The 8,284-nt window shown below is 41.2% G+C and overlaps 1 pseudogene; it reads right to left on the bottom strand.

Moving 5' to 3' along the window:
• Positions 1 to 5,977: 5,977 nt before the first annotated feature.
• Positions 5,978 to 7,288, bottom strand: LOC125345779 (annotated as a pseudogene).
• Positions 7,289 to 8,284: the final 996 nt, after the last annotated feature.

Raw genomic sequence — 8,284 nt, 5'->3', positions numbered from 1 at the left:
AAGCTGTGTAAGATTGGCTTAAAAAACAACAACCTGTATTCTCAATTTCCCATGCAGTAAATACCTAACTAACTTCTTCTCTACCATCTCCCATCCTCAGCACTGGGGAGGTAAAATCCGCCAACTGGAATGGGAGAGGCAGGAATGTGGTCACTGAAATGGTGGCTTCTTCTCCTCCCTAGACCAACCTACCACCTCCAGTTCATCTCACACATAAAATAAAAAGAAAGAAAGAGGTAGATCTGGAAGCATACCATAGCCGGGCCTGGTTTACATGCCTTCTGAGAAACATAATAGCAACATCACACATCCAGAGGGTCATCTGAGAGTCCTTTTGCTCAATGCAGGAGTCCCTCCTCCATGCATATTTTTGTGTCTTTCCAGTGGAAGACAGCTCACTGTATCAAAGAATTAGCTTTGAACTCAAAAACTTCTCATGTCCCATGAATGGCTTCTCCCTCACAGGGATCACGTTGTCAAACAAGACAGATATGGATATACACCTGTATCCTCAGGACTGTCTGTTCCATGGCTGTGTTCTCACTTAACCTACCACAGCAATAAGAAGAAGAAGATATCTCAGAAACATAGTAGGGTGCCCTGACATTTAGGCTTCACTTGTCTCTTTCATTCATTGGCTGAACAATAGACACATTAACTTGCTCTAAGGCCCCTGCCATCCAGGCCACTTGGCTTACAAGAGAAAAGTTGCCTCTCTTTCGGCTTCTCAACATGCAGAACAAAATTAAAGGCCTCTTTTCTTTTGAAAACTGGAATGTGGACTCCTTTCCCCTTCCCCTCTCCAAGAGTCACTTTCCTGTCCTTACCCATCTCTCTCTTTCTTCCTCGGAGACTTTTTCTTTTTTACTGCTCTTTCTCTCTCCTTGTTTCTCTTCTTTATACATCTCTCTTCCACCTGTACTACTTGTCTTTAAAGTCTAGATGGAATGCACTCCTTGGAAACAGAGTAATAGTAATTCCAATCACATGTCCCAGAATGACTAGGATTAAGCCAGAAAACAGAAATACACATAAGAAAACGCACAACTTGCAGGTGGGCATTGAAGACATAGCTCTTCTAGGCTCTTTTAGATAGATGAAGATTCCCTGGATGGTTGCCACCTAGTGGCTTTCTAGAGTAAGGACAACAGCAGCAAGACCAAGGCCACATTTTGTAATGTTTTCCCACACAGCAGGTGTCACTATGCTGAGCAAGGCCCCCTTCTTACTGTCCTGCTTAATGGTCATGTATTATAAGTCACAGGCAGGAGATTCACAACCTCATCTCTCTGACTCTCAAGAGAACTCTCTACAGCATACACCACGGAAACGACAACTACAACTGTTTATATGATTTGGCTACTAGAATTTAGTAAGGGCAATATTTGCTGTTTGGTAATTTTTGAGTAGACATCAAGAAGAAGATTTCATAAATTTAATTGGCCAGGTACACGCATTTGAGACACTTTCTTAGTTAAAATTGACAGAATTTATATTCATGTTTATAACAGACAGTATTTCCCTATTTCTTCCTTGTTCCAAGAGGCAGAATATCGACATTTCTAGTCACAGAAATGTCTTTTTATTAACTATAAAAAATATACCACATCTATCACTGTGCATTTGGAAACGTAGTTAAACTTAATGCCAACATTTACTATAAAAATAGCCAATCCCAGAAGCTGCTTTTGATTCATGATATTTAAATGTATTAAGGCTGAACAGCAGAAGTATGTTTGTCATGTGAATCCCAGTGCCCCCTCATAAACCCCTTAGGTGCACATGCTGTGAGTGTACTGTATCTTTCAGCTATAAAGAGAGTCATTCATCCAGAGACCAGCCTAATTATACTAAAGATGTGCAGAACTGAGAGTAAACTTTCCCATCACTATCCTTGGGGCAACTCAAGGCCTTGTCTCTTTGACTGTGTAGACAGTCCTTCATGTAACTGCCAATCAAGTAGGCAAACTGACCAGCTCTGGTGGCAGCAGAACTGTTGGATGGAAATGTTCCATACAACAGCCCAGCAGTCTTGTCAATCCCCACAACATATTTACTACTGTCCCTTCTTCCATGATGTGGGGAAAAGAAATCTGCCCTACTATGGCATCTTGGAACCAGGGCTGTGGCTCTACTTAGCAAAGAGTTCACCTGATGTTCCTGTGGCAACTCCTCATCATGGAGCTCTTGCTTTTGATAATTTCACGTTGAGTAAAGAGAAAGGTCAGTTTTCTTCTGTAATGGAGTAAACACTTTTAATGACATAATATAAAGATTAATAGGTAGTTTTCTTTGTCCACAACCCTGGGACAATAAGTCCTGATTTACTAGTGATCCCACAATGTTAAACTTCACATTGTAACTTTGACACTTGAAATAAAGCTCTCCAATTTCTTACTGGAGTATGTGACTCACAAGTGAAGGGGTAAAGAAAGTAGGGGGGAGAGAGACAGAGGAAGAAAGCAAAAGAAAAATCTAATTGATGCATGTGTAAGTGTGTATGTGTGTGTGTGTGTATGTGCACATGCATGTGCTGGCACTAAGGCTTGAACTCAGGGACTGGACTCTTAGCTATTTTTCTTAGTCTTTTTTGCTCATAACTGGTTTTCTACCACTTGAGCCATAACTCTATTTCTGACTTTTTGATGGTTAATTGAATTAAGAGTCTCATGGAATTTTTCTGTGCAACATGGCTTTGAACACTGATCCTCAGATCTCGGCCTTCTGAGTAGCTAGGATTACAGGTTTGAACCACTGGCACCTGGCTCCAATTAACTCTTGACATCCAAAAAGTTTTCCTTTATGGGAGTAATCATAAAGGAAATGCCATGTGCCTTCTCTAACCACCCAGGCAATGACTGCCAAGTGCCTGTGCTGAGAATTCATTCCAATGTCTTCATCTACCCAGACACTTGGTGCTTTAGCAAGTAAAGCAGGAAAGCTCTGAGCAACCCTTAGATAATCCTGCCACATTTGGACATGGCAGAAAAGAGAAAGATGAAGGAAAAGAAGGGGGAGAGGGAATCAAGAGAGATGAGAGCTATGGGGTGAGAGCATAGTAGAGTCAAAGAAGAAAGGTAAAGGAGAAAGGAAGACAAAAGAAAGTAAAATATATAAGAGAATGAAGATATGAAAGAGGGTAGAAAGATAGAGACTGCTAAGGAAGAAGGAAGAAAAGCAGCAGAGAGCAGCAAGAAGCCATCACCTAATGAATCCATGAGCAGAACCAGGCAAGTTGGCTGCCCAGGAACACAGCCTGGGAACTGGGAGTCCTTGATTTATTCTGCACAGCTAGACTGGTCTCTAGTTTATGACCTGGCTGGTCATGGCCATTTTGCCATCCCTGAGGCAAGTGGGTTGCTTGGCACTTGCTGCTGGCCCTCTTATTCTACTTGTATTAGCCATGCCCTCCTAGGCTGCAGCAGGAACAAGCCAGGCCGTGGGAAGACAGTAGTAAATGGATCCATGAGCAGGATTTGGGTTTCCAGCCATTTTGTTCATGCTGTGAGAACCTCAGTGGGAGTGTTGGGTATCTAGCCCTTGGGAGGGCAGCAAAGGAAGAAAGACAATAGCAGGCTGACCAAAGGGAAGCTTCTGGGCTTTGCTGTTCCTCTGAGCAATAAGAGCTCTTTTCTCTTTTTATATGCATGGTCAAAATTTAGGACAGATGATACTCCATAGTGATTTGAGTAGAAACAGAAACTTTTTCCTTCTTTTCTTTTTCTGTGCTCCACCCCCAACAATTTATAAAAAAAAAAAAAAAAGGTTGTTCAAATCTTTAGAAAGTTCATTCAAAAGCCAAATTGACCATGAATCAGAGGAAACAAAAGATACTGAAAAGGAGATGGGTTAGAAAGAGAAAGAGTGATTTGTTAAAGTTTGGAAGAAAAAGACTTTATATTTCAGATACCAGCTTAAGCCACATAGGAAATGAGAAGAGAATAGTGAGGAGAAGATTGTCTTCTACACGTCTATTTTTCTTTTTTATCTGTGGGAATACTATCTTTCCTAAGTTGGGAGGGACTTCAGAAACATGTACCTATTCATTTTAGGTTTATCTTTTGCAGGATAGAAAAAAATGAAACAAGCAAATTAAATTTCTTGTGCCAGACAATAGCTTTCCCATGAGGTAGGCAACTCAGTGGACCACTCCTTGATCACCGGGACCCAGACAACTGAGTGGGTCTGTGCAGTAGTGACAATGGAGTTGAATTCCTGTTGGGAGGTCTGCATTTGGTGGCCAGCAAAGGGAAGAAGGGAGGGTATGTTCTATTCAGATGAGCTCTTTCACTCAGCAGCAGAGCATCATGGGAATTACCATGCTCTTTCTTAGTTGAACTGTATCACCTTACCTGACATACCTGTATCAAATGCTAATGAAAGTAAAAAACAAACAAATCCTAGCAAGCATACCATGTTTTGTAGACCCTTTCATAGCAAAAGAGACAGAGTATCCCTTTCTCTACCATTTGACCTTGAGGAAGTTGCCAGCTATTTCTGACATATCTTCATATAAAAAATGAGATCACTGGAATTTTTATTTGTGCTGCAGATGTTTCTTGATGTATGGTGGGTTACTTCCTGATCAACCCATGGCAAATTGCAAACATCACAAGTGGAAAATAAATGTCATCCACCAATTAGCAACACAGAATACTTAAGAGTATCAGGTGTTCCCCCTCGTGGTTGTGTGGTTGGCTAGGAACTGAAGCGCCTGCCACTGCTCTGCATAGAAGACAGAGAGTATTGAATTGCATGTTGCTTGCCAAGGAACAGATCAAATTCAAAACTCAGAGTATGACTTGTTCCCGTAATTAAAGTTAGTTTGGAGGAAGAGATCGAGAGGATAGCATTTTGAGGCCAACCTGAACAAAAAGTTAATGAGATTTCTATTTTAGCAAGCAAGCTGGTGTGAAAGTACACATCTACAATCCCAGCTACATAAGAAATAAGAATAAGGAGCTCAGCCCAGGCAGGCCCCAGATAAAAATAGGAGACACTGGAAAATAACTAAAGCAAAATGGGCTAGCTCAAGTGGTAGAGCACTTGCCTAAAAAGCAAGTCAAACTCTAGTACCACAAAAAAAAAAGAAAATCCAAATTAGTGTTTCTATTCGGTGTGTATTGCTTTCATACCATGGTAAAATAAAAACCTTGTTAAGGGAGACCATCATAAGTTAGGGACTCTGTTGTTTATGCCAGCACACCTGTAACCACAGCACTCAGCAGTCCGAGGCAGCCTAAGCTGCACATCAATTTCCAGGCCAGCCTGTGCTTCATAGGGAGACTATGTCTGAAAAAGAAAAACAAAATACAGGCATTCCATATTTTCCCTGGCACCTCTCCCTACGTCTAATCTACTATAAAACTTTATGTAATTCTAAACAATAACTTGAATCCAGCAACTTTTTTCCACCAGCCCCTCTGCCACATTATAAAAGGCTTCCAATTTCTCTCCTGCCTGTATTCCTGATGGACAGAGATGATTCTTTTTTTTTTTAAAGGTTAAGTTGGGTTCATTTATTATTGTTGCCATGTATAACTCTACTCTCTTACTTTTCTCCTACCATGCCTTTCTACTTGCCACATGTACCACCTCTAGTTTCTTTGGGCTGAGCATTTGACTTTAGAATGTGAGGTATCTCTCAGGAAATATGGTGGCAATGTGAAAAATTAAATGTGTGGAACTCATGAAATTCATTGTGAAATGCCACTAGATACAGCTAGAGAGCTTTCTGTCTAGATATACACAAATTAACATTTCTGATTTTATACAGAATATGAAAGGAAACACAAATTACATAATGGATACTCTGGTTTCTCTTCAGATCGTATAAATCTTTCGCCTTTTACAAATTACATAATGGTAAAGTGCCATTCAATATCATACATCCTAAGTAAACATGGATTGTACACAGTTTGCAAACCTTTACCTGAGGCACAAATCTAGGCAATTATTATCATAAAATTGTTTATTTTTCATGTGAATAACTCTTAAGGTATTTAGTTTACTACATGAAATTGCTTTCAGAAATAATGAATATTGTTAGAATCTCAAAATGCAATATTAAAGATAAGAAAAACAAATTATGAAAATCAGAAGTTAAACCGTTAAAATTCTGCTTAACACTAAATGAAATTATCTTAAATATGGTAAATTTGTTTTCAAGAAAATCAGGTACTTTTTATTTTTTTACTTTATATCCAATAACAGCATCAAACTTAATGTTGATCTTTTGTTTCAAAATTAGCAGGAATCTCTCAGGAAGGATCTTTTCCAGTACTGTTAAAAACTGTATAGAAGATGGAACAAAAATCATTTTCTGCTCCATCAGGATCCCCTTCATGAGCTTGCTGACAACTTCCTCAGGTTCCAAGGTGCTCCCCAAGTTGGTACTTGGGTTCTTGATAAAGCCAGTGTTTATGAAGTTAGGACAGAGACATGTTGTTTTGATTCCAGGTCTTCCTAAAGCAGCCACTTCATCAGCCAGGGCTCTATGAAATCCAACAGCAGCAAACTTGCTTGAGCAGTAAGCCAGAAGGAAGGGAAAGGTGGCGTGGCCCGCTGCTGATGCCACAGTGACAATAGGGCCATAGTCATCATCACGGGAAGAAATGCTTTCGTAGTCCAAAAATGTGCAAGAACGACTTCAAAAGTCTTTTCAATCTGAGGGTCTTGTGTAGCAAACAAATCCGATGTGTAGACTACACCAGCATTGTTTACCAACATACTAACATCTCCAACATCTGCCTTCACTTTTTTTTTTTTTTTTTTTGGCCAGTCCTGGGGCTTGGACTCAGGGCCTGAGCACTGTGTCCCTGGCTTCTTCCCGCTCAAGGCTAGCACTCTGCCACTTGAGCCACAGCGCCACTTCTGGCCATTTTCTATATATGTTGTGTTGGGGAACTGAACCCAGGGCCTCATGTATACGAGGCAAGCACTCTTGCCACTAGGCCATATCCCCAGCCTGCCTTCACCTTCTTTGCCGTGCTATAAATCTCCTCCCGGTTGCTGCAGTCTACTACGTAGGAATGAGCCTGGGCGCCGAGTTTCCTGCATTGGGCAGCGGTTTCTCAATGCCATGCTTATTGATATCCCAGAGGACCAATTTGGCCTTAAGTTTGGCGAATTCGTAGGGGTTCAGTCTTCCGATCCCGTGCCCAGCTCCGGTGACAAGCACGATTTCCCCGGTGACTGACTTTCTCTTCTTGGGGATGAGCTTGAGGGACTCCAGGCAGCAGAGGATGAGGAAGGGCAGGAGCAGCAGACCACTCAGCAGGACTTTCATTCTCCCCTTGCAAGGGCTTCCTTCACCAATCCTCCGAGATGATTCTTTTAAAGGGAAAGTAACCATGTTGCTCCTCTGCTTCACTCTTATAGGAGCCTCCTATGTAGCTGAGAATTCAGCTCACTTTTGCCCATAGTCCCCACAGTCACTCCAGCTGCCAACCTATAACTTAGTTTTCCTCTAACTTCTTCCCCTTCATCCTTCCCTTGTTCTCTGCTTCACTGGCTCTTCTTTCAGTTCTCTTTACCATGGTTGGTAAGTGACAAAGAACCTACATTGCTACAACATTGATGTCCCCTCTCCTGACTCCTCTGTCCCAAGTATCCTCATAGCTCTTGTGCCCTTAGGGCATTTCTCTTTAAAGTAATGCTGCCCAAACATTCTCTTGCTTCCTATTTTATGTTCTATTTTATTCTGAGCAATTATCCAATCATATGTTTTTGTTCTAGAATAACACTTGTGAGTGCTATAGTATATTTATTTGGTATCATCTACTGTTTTACTCCAGTACCAAATGAGCACCAGCACATAGAAGACACTCAAGAAATAATTTCAAGTGACAACATCCATCTGTGAAGGCAGGGAGAAGGTAAAGTTAGCTAAAGTTGATACACACTCAAAGTTACCTATTCTATTCTTTCTCTAGCACCTGGGAATTGCTTTTAGCCTTTATTTTATTTTTTTTTTAGTTCATAGGGCTTGAACTCAGAGCTTGAACACTATCCCTAATCTCTTCTGCTCAAGGCTAAGCACTCTATCACTTTGAGCCACAGTTCCACTTGTGGTTTTCTGGTGGTTAATTGGAGGTAAGAGTCTTATGGACTTTCCTGTCAGGGCTGGCTTCAAACTGCAGTCCTTAGATCTCAGCCTCGTGAGTAGTTAGGATTACAGGTGTGAGCCACTGGCTCCCAGCACTTTCCTCTGTGTTTGCCTATGAGGTTGAAAAACTCAGCCTGAAACCTCCTATCTCCACTTGCTAAGGCATGTATCCCCATG

This window comes from Perognathus longimembris, chromosome 2 (genome assembly GCF_023159225.1).
Source record: "Perognathus longimembris pacificus isolate PPM17 chromosome 2, ASM2315922v1, whole genome shotgun sequence".
NCBI classification, from domain to species: domain Eukaryota; kingdom Metazoa; phylum Chordata; class Mammalia; order Rodentia; family Heteromyidae; genus Perognathus; species Perognathus longimembris.
The sequence above is the reverse complement of the archived record's forward strand: the minus strand, read 5'-3'. Positions and strand labels throughout refer to the sequence as shown.